Source organism: Dicentrarchus labrax, unplaced genomic scaffold, assembly GCF_905237075.1.
Source record: "Dicentrarchus labrax unplaced genomic scaffold, dlabrax2021, whole genome shotgun sequence".
Classification (NCBI taxonomy): Eukaryota; Metazoa; Chordata; class Actinopteri; family Moronidae; genus Dicentrarchus; species Dicentrarchus labrax.
The window spans coordinates 10332283-10341685 of NW_026136721.1; the positions used below are offsets into that span (position 1 = coordinate 10332283).

At 37.7% G+C, this 9403-nt stretch overlaps 1 long non-coding RNA gene across 2 annotated transcripts; it reads right to left on the reverse strand.

The window, feature by feature from the left end:
* Nucleotides 1–511: 511 nt before the first annotated feature.
* Nucleotides 512–7045, reverse strand: LOC127354809 (uncharacterized). 2 transcript variants are annotated; one of them, XR_007881628.1, is made up of 5 exons: nucleotides 6852–7045; nucleotides 6458–6539; nucleotides 6273–6353; nucleotides 5934–6186; nucleotides 512–3467 (listed from the first exon to the last, which is right to left on the reverse strand). It is a non-coding gene; the product is annotated as an uncharacterized LOC127354809 (long non-coding RNA). The 2 variants fall into 2 exon arrangements; XR_007881627.1 differs by having other exon boundaries at nucleotides 6458–7045.
* Nucleotides 7046–9403: the final 2358 nt, after the last annotated feature.

A 9403-nucleotide genomic window follows, 5' to 3' on the forward strand; every position in this document is an offset into this window, starting at 1 on the left:
ATGTTTTGTAATTTGAGGTATACAGTGGTTAGAAGGAGTAGCAAGGTCATAGGGAGGCACAGAACCTTTTTTCTTTTCCTGTTGATTTAGTATCAGCACAATCCAGCTCATTTTCAACAGTTTCTCCAATAGACTCATGTGCAGGCTTCTTAAAAGATCAAGTTGTTGTTGAGGTACTAGAAACATTTTCTGAGCATGTTCCATATCTTATGGTCTTGATGCAATGAGACTCAATATAAAGGGCAACTGCTATACTCAGGAGAGAAAAGAAATCCACTGGACTGGTTGATGAAGTTCTTTTTCTTTGACATGCACATCTTTTATCAGTCATTAGTCCAATCCCTTCCTTCTTCTTTTTAAGTTTTGATAGTGTGTTTTGTTTAGAGGTCTTTTGCCTTTTAGAACATTTAATGTCAACATGATACTAGCATCAATCATGAAATCATCAATAATCAATCAATTGTTTTTATTTACAGGTAACAGTAAATCATTGCTTAAAGACAAGCGCTCAACAAAATTAAAGTTTCTTATTTTCATCAAATCATTGTACAAAGGTTGCCAGAATGAATAAATATATACAATAATGTCAATGCTCTTTGAAATCAATTTGTCTGCATTTTCCATTAGCTTTCTTAAAAAATATGTTTTTCTGCTGTTTGAGGGACCTGGTACAATTAGACTAAAAGGATGTTGCAGTCTAAAATCAAAATCTTCAATTTCTCTAACTCCCATATCAGGAGCTGTAGGGCAATGTTGTCCGATCAGAAAAGATACGGCGTTTGGTGTACACAACTTGGAATCTTTTTTCAACTGATTTGTTTTCCAGTTCGAATGCCTTTTTATTTGCGTCTGACTTTGTCATTATAGTTTGTGTTGTCATGACAAGGCTCGCAAACCTGTAAACAAGGCTCACAAGGGCATCATGTGTGACGACAGAAGCATTGTGAGCGTTTAGAGTGGTTCCCTTGCCATTTCAATTGGGTATTGTTTTGGAGTGTCCGATGAGCGTAGCATTACGGACCCCCTGACTCAAACACAACAATGTAGTCGTAGTCTCCAGTATCTCCATTAACCTCATCGGTAAGGTCCCCTAAAAAGCGACCTGTTTCGGGGGCCCAGTCTGCAACCTTTGACACAAAAACAACACTGTCTGTGTCAGAATAGATGGATCTCTCCCCTAACCTGTCCATCACGTCATAGAGCATAAGTCGTGCATATGGTGTTGTCATTCCCCCGATGAAGTTAATATTTTTAGTTTTAGCAGCCTGTGCTACTGCATGTCTCCACTGAACAAGGGCAATGTGATCAGACACAAATGAAAACTGTCTGACGTCATACTGGTCAATAAACATGTGAATTGCTCAGGATCTTTTACTAGCTCACATGTGACCTGGTTTTCCTGCATTGAAAAACAACCCCATAAAGAATTGAGCAACAGCAATTTTTTCTGGATTTAGCTGAATCCCCTCTTTGTCGTAGTAGTCCTGTATGTATTTTGCTTTTGATTCCTCATCTTTTGCAAAACTGGGGTAGCCTGAAGCATCTTGGTTTCGTTTTAGGAATGTCTTAACACATTCTTTACACAGATTGTCTTGAAGTTGCACAAGAGGTCCACCATTTTTGGTTGCACAGACAAAGTTGGCTACATGTTTGTTGATGTGTGTTGTTGTTTCAAAGTCAAAGAGACATATTAAGTCTGTGGCTTTGGTGGTTATTCAGATCGTATATAACACTGATGTTGTATGTTTGAGCCTAACAGATTTCTGTATTGACCACATTCGGTTTTTGGCATTTATGACCTGCAGCGTTTGTTTGGTGACTTACTGAGGAGAGGCTACCGCAATCATCACAATATTTAATGTTATTACATGGTATGAATCTTTCACGGTTTATGGATTCTGTCACTTCTTTGTGTCTGTTAAGACAAAACACTCACAACGACAATGACAGCGTATGGGTTTTAAATCCTGTTGTGTGTGTCATAGACAGCAGAAATACTTGTAATGTGGTACTGATCCTGGTACAGATAAAGCCATAGTGTTTTTGGATGGGGTTGTTCTTGGGTTTGATACATGTCCAATTTCTTCGTTCCTTGATTGTGGTGAAAAACAAGAATTTTAACACCAATATGTTCAAATTTTTACCCATCTGTTAGTGAGACTTTATGATTTGAGGCAAATCCCACTTGTGCTTGATTTCATTTGTGAGGGTACTTATAACGGGCTACACACAGAGAAACACAGAGACATGCCTGTTTTCTTTTGAATAATCTGATCATCAGCTGACATTTCCCAATTTGCGCATCACACCACCACGTTTGCCTAATGCTGCTGTGACAACGATCTAAAGCATATCATCTGACGTCATTTTTTAATTGCTTTGCATGACCTGTTCAATTTCACTCAAAAATGTTTCAGTATTACAGCTGTTAGATGTTTTTAATACTGCACACACATCTTTGGACACTGATGGACCTCTCAGTACAAAATTTAGAACGCCTCTGCTAAAACCTCTCCTAACTTATGTTTTACTACATTTTGGACTTTGGGATTTGACTCTACACATTCTGAGACTTGTGATGAGGGGTGTGGGTTTTTGTATCTGGTTCAGCAAACTCTGTTGCAGAAGACTCTGTGCAGTGGTCAATTCCACAATCTCCTCTTCTATTTTGCCCAGTTCATCTTCAACAGCAGATAAACTGCTGAGTGGGGATAATGGGTCATATTCAAGCCAATTTACTTCACTATATCATTAACCATTTGCCTAATTTCCTCCTTTACATCTGAAATGCTTTTGGATTCATAATTTTCAGTATGGCTTTCATCATCACTAATCACAATAACACATCGTTTGTTGTTTTACTTTGTGTAAACATTAACAAGCCATGATTAAACACTACGAAATAAAATAGGGGATATCAGACACTAATTATTATTTTGCATAATAACACATGCTACTCATTTACTTCTGCATCTATCAGTATTTCCTTCATCACTCTTACCTCCTTTCTAAGATGACCAATTTCTTTTTAAATTTACTGGCTTTTCCCTACTTGTTTTAAAGCAATATTGGCTAATCTCTTTGCATTGTATACAACCACAGACTTTGTTGTTCTAAATGTCAACAGTTGCGCTCTGGTTCGCATTAGCAGACCATCAAACTCATCTTGTGTATTTTAAAATCTTGCTTTGATGCGGCTGTTGCACTCTTGCTCTTTGTACCAGCAGTGTGTTGCATGGATTCTCACTGTGAGCAGGTTGTTCTGTGGCCTCTGTCCTGTATCTGTGCATCAGTCCAGTTCGGCAGACATGCAGGTTCTGGAGTTTGTGTGTGAAGAAGAACGTTCCCCTGGGTCAATAATTCTGCTACCGCTCTCAAGTCCTGGGTGTTGGGAATCACAAAAGATGGTTCAGGACCTCCTAGAATGGATGGAGTATCTGGTGCTGATGACTGTACAGGACATATTCCTGCAAAGATTTTGAAACAAAACTGACTTAAATAATGTCATTCTGACACAGTTTCATTTACAACAGAGGTCTCAAACTACCAGCCTCAAACATTTCTGGCCCGCCATTCCCTTTACCTCCGGCCTGCAACATGATGCCAAAAACATAATATAATTTTGTCCGCAAGAGTTTTATTATTATTATATGTTTTTCAATGGTCCAAAGGATATTTATCTACACACCCAGAGCAACACAAAAACAAGACCAGAAAGAAAACGAAAAAAACTATCTGTTGTAGTCTCAATGTTACATCAAAGGTTGTAGTATAGGATATAAGTATCCACACGTACAAACATATCTGTACATACATTTAAACCAATACACACATATAAGTCAACCCACATACATATAGATACATATTCACACAGAAACACATACTTCCACACACACACACACACACACACACACACACTATATATACACACACACACACACACACACACACACACACGTACTATGCATATCCATATACACACACTCCCATGTAATTATTCAATGCACCAAAAATAACAATAAACAAACCAACAATAACATAAATGTTTCTAACCCTCTTGACTTTTATCACCTTTTGCCTTCACCCAGACTCACACACAGTTTTTCACCCATGTTTTTCTTTTTTTTTTTTTTACTGGTTTTTAAATTTATTCGGTTCTTTATTCCTTTTAACATCTTTTAAGATCCCACTGACGCTTCAAAAACATTTTAAACTATTCAATATAGAATTGTCTCTTTGTAGCTCTAAATACATGTTTTCCTCATCATTAAGATGATATTGTCACCAGATCACCAAGCATTATGGTGAAAGGACAACTATAAAAATCCAAAACAATGCACCTTCCTTACAATGCCAAAAAGATGAACATCTGACTCCTCTTCCTCTTCACAAAATTGACATAAGCCACACTGTTGAATGACCTATTTGTTAAGCATTTTCAGGCAAGTATCTGTAAATTAGTTTTAGTTTTTAACTGCTGGAAACATTAAAGGTAGTTGTGTAAATACATATAAAAACGTTCCCCTGTGGGACTGCCGGTGCAGCAGATATTTTATTGAGATGCATGTATAATTGATATATTTTGTTTTGTTTTTTTGCTCATCTATGTTAATAATAATAACTTATATATGGACAGCATGACATTTTATTTACAAGACATGGTTTGGCCCTACTGTTGTCATTAATAAAAAATATTCCTTTTTCAAACATCCGTTCAATAAATAATGGTTTATCCTTGATTAATATATTTCCATTGCACCATAACACTTGACTTTGGATTTCATAATTATATTCTGATATTGGTACTGAACCAGCTAACGATAACACCTTCCAAAAAAACCTGATAAATATGGAAAAGACTTTCTCTTTAATACAGTAAATTGAAAGGCAGTTAGCTGGAGGTAAGGGTAAAGTTCTATCTGGAACAGGGGATGAACAGATATCAATCACTTTGCTGAGAACCAATGCAGATTCATAATAAATGTAGGTATAAGGGATGCTTTTAATGCAAAGTGTAGTGCTTTAAAGTTTAACAGTTTCATTTTTAGAATTGTTATATCAGTAAGCTCTTTTGATCTTATCAGGCTTATTTTTGTTTATATCACAACTCTTCTCCTGGGGAAGGCAGTGAGCAAATATATAAATTGAGGTATTATTAAAGTGTTTATTACAGTTATTTTTCCATATAAAGTTAAATAAGTCATTGACTTTTAATTTTCTGTCAACTGTTTGTATGTGTACTAAAACGGAATCCAAAACATGAGTTGTGTTTCTTGAGCAACTTTATAAATCTTCCTGCTGACCAACAAAGTAACTGACAGACACACAGTCTTTATGATACATGGAGAGAGAAGCAGAAAAAGGCGGGCAGGGCGGCCGGTGTGTGTGACACAGATGTGTATGTGTGGGCGAGTGAGAGAAAAAAGGAGGGAAAAAGCAAGAGCACAAAGTATTTTGTGCATAAACAATAACACACTAAAATGATGAGAAAATGGTGAAGTAGAAAATGACCTATAGATATAAAAATATACCCCTCCACCGTTCTGTGGGAAACAATAAAGCTTAAGATGCTCCCCATAAGCAGCATAGGCTGCTCTGGTTTAAGTTGGGTCTCTGAGAGAGAGAGAGAGAGAGAGAGAGAGAGAGAGGATTACGTTGCTTGCCAATAAATAAACTGTTGTAAATTCATAATTTAATACGTAATTAATTTTTATTTATTTATTTAAGTTGGTGCAAAATAATGACAAAGGTCAAAGGTGCCCGCAATGTATAGAAACTCCTGTTTGACTTACGATGGTAGTAATGTCATTGTGCTTTCTTGTAGTACTTAAATACTGAAGCAGCCCTCCTACGAGATGACAATAGCAGTAGAGGCCCCAAGTCAATTTAAGTTTGAGACACCTGATTTACAGTGTTTTAAATAAGATATCTACCTGTATCAGACTTTGCCTGTAGAGGGAGAGTCCATTGTGTGATGAAGAATGTTCCCCAGTGTCGATAATTCCACTGCTGCTCTCAAGTCCTGACCCTCAGGGATCACAATAGGTGATTCAGGATCTTCTGGAGTGGATGGATACTGATTGCCAGTGGGTCTGGACACTGGAGTATCTGTGATCAAAATAGGACTGGAAGGGGCTGCAGGTTCTGGGGCTCTATCCGGTGCTGATGAATGTACAGGAAGTATCCCTGCAAAGATTGTCAAACAAAACAATACTGACTTACATAATGTTGTTCTGGCACACTATAATTTACAGCAGTATTAATATATTTACCTGTATCTTTTATTGTCGAGTGAAAGGCAGGGCCCTGTCACAGCTTGGTGCACCATTTTCTGATATTTCTCCTGTATACTCCTATTTAAACAGAAAGATAAAAAAGTCACGCACAAGTAAAATTATGAACACACCGTTATATAAACAGTCATTTTTTGAATTGTACTGGATGTCTGGATACTGACTGTATTTTGCAGGTGGTCTGACCGCTGATTCTTTCTTTGGAGCCACTCCGTCGGGACATTTTATCAAATAGATCCCTCTCCTCTAGAGATATCAAGAAATGACAATAAATGTTGAACCATATGCATGTAAAACAATTACTCAAGAAGTACCCAAGTTATATGCCTGCTTATTTACTTAATTTTCCCGTTCCGAGGTATCTACCACGTTAAATAAACCTGCTTTGAAAACACTGAATTATAGAAAATATCAGATATAAAGACAAAACAGTCGTAACATCATAAATGGATTGGAGTTGGCTATTTAATCTCATCGTACATGTGTACAGTGACAATAAAGGCATTCTATTCTATTCTATTCTAAACAGTATTTAAACCAAGTTTTGTTAATACTCACATGCAGCCAGAACCATTGTAAATAGAGTGGCCAAGTTGTCCTCAGACCGGGAGAAATGATGCAACACAGTTTCCTGGAAATTGTTTGGTATTGTGCCTTTGCTGGGACTACTTTATATAGGCAGCTCCTTCCTGACTCACCTTCTGTTTTCTTAGTTTTGTGATTGTTGGTAATACTTTTATTGTCACCTTTTTTTCTTTAATATGTCCAGACATTCATTGTGTAATGTGGTATGTTTTATCTGTACTTTTAGCATATGTTCCTTCTTGAAGTCAGTCAGTTTTGATCAGGATTGCATTAAATGTTATTTTGAGAGCAAAACGGCCCTTGTTAAGCCTTTTTAACACAAAGCAGTCTGTCACACTGTCATGGCTTACTGGGAGACATGAATAGAACAGAAACATTGTTCATGTTAGTAACACCTGTTTTTCCTACCAAGACGTGTCAAAATGTCTGCTGTGACAAAGGCCTATCAGACAATGAGCTACATTAGCATTGCTTTGGAGTCGGGACGCATGATACGGATTTTGTTCAGCCGATACATTAACCGATAATTACCTGCTTCTCGTGGCCAATACCGATAACATAACCAATAATTTCCCATTTTTAAAAATGTGAAAACACACCTAATAATCAAGGTTATAGATGCAGTGAGCAAAGATGGATGATCTAATATTCTATAGCATCCCTACTTTTAGTACAACAAAAACAAAGAACTCTTCAAATATTCATTTATTTTTTCAATTAAGTTCATCAAAAAACTTCACAAACATACTTTGGCTTTCATGGAACACAAATCCTATCAAAGGTTTTGAATAAGAATAAAATAAATGATAATTATTATTATCATTATTATTATTATTATTATTATTACCAACTGATAATTTATTATCTATAACAGAATTATTGGAGTAACATATATACTTCTCATTATCCCGATAATTTTCATTTCCCTCGGGATAAATAAAGTATCTATCTATTTACTATGAATGTAAGTCCAATATTCTGTCTCTTTTCAGCTCTGTTTTGGTCTCCTGAGAACAAATATCTGGCTCTGTAGCTGCTAAATGCTCCACTGTGTTCACCAACTAACACTGTCTGTCTGCTGTTTAGTGCAGTGCAGGAAGTGTTGTGTTTATCATAGCTTGTTGACTAAGGAAAACCAACTGCCTGCTGTGGCTGGTATCTAGGCTGATTAGAGTGGACTCTGTGGGTTAAAAACAATGAGCTAAAAGAGGCCAAAAAGCTCTGTACAGCTGCACACTGGGGTAATAATTCTCTGTGGACTCAGAGCTAAGGGCAACATTATTCACAATACACACAGTCAATGGACCCAGTGTAAATATAAAAGTATAGATTAGCGCAGCTTTAACTTTAGGTATGCTCATCATCTTTCTCTGACTCACATGAATGCAGCCGACTTTTGGACTTTCTGTAAACACACCACTGTGCTCAGTGACAGTCAGACATCTGGTTGAAGGACAGTCTTCCTACTCACTGTAGCACTGCACAAACAAACACACTGTGCATGCTCAGTGGTAAATCACCCTCAAACACATAAACACACCCTCCACATTGTGGTCAGTGCAGAATCTCATGTGCACTCTCACACACTTTGGTGTTTTCTGAAACAACAATGATGTGTGAAGGGAGTCCTGTTTGACTCCAATATTCTCTTTCTCCTATCATCGTTGTTAGTGATGACTCAGAGGAGCGGTGACTCATCACATCCTCCAGGTCCCACAAACACGCATGCACACAGACACACACACACACACACACACACACACACACACACACACACACACCCACACCCACACACACACACACACACAACAACAACCTTTAACACCCTTCTTTCTTTTTACTGGAAGCAGGTTCTCCTTTTCAGTCAGAGAAATATTTTTGTTTTCCTTCCCTGGTTCCCTTTGCTCCCCTGGACTCTCTGGGGTGCTGTGTATGCTTGTGTGTGTGTGCGTGCATGCATGCGTGTGTGTGTGTGTTAATTAAAGTTGGGAGGAGAGCTTTGGAGGAGGAGAGAGTGAGCTGCCAAAGGCTGCCGCGTAAAGTAAACAGGCAGACGCACAGTCACATGCAGACAGCGCATGAACACACACACACACACACACACACACACACACACACACACACACACACACACACACACACACACACACACACACACACTGGAAACTTCCATCATGTTTTAACCCACTGTAAGTACTGTAAGAGTATGATTTACTGCAGAGGGACATTGCAGTTCAGTCAGAAGTGTAAAATACTAAAATGAAACACTTCTTTCATCTTTTGAAAGATGAAATATAACAGAACAACTCTTCCAGGCTCAGGTCTGTCCCAGCCTTTAGTTTGAACATTTTAAACATTTTTCTGGCAGAGCTTTCAGACTAAAGGCATAAACTTTAAATCTGTTTGAGTTATTCGACCACAGCTGAGTGGTGGTCTTGTAACCAGCATGGTAAACGCTCACACCAGTGCAGCAGCTGTTGTGCCGCAAATGTTTGACAATTTATTTTTCTTATTGGGGATTTTTC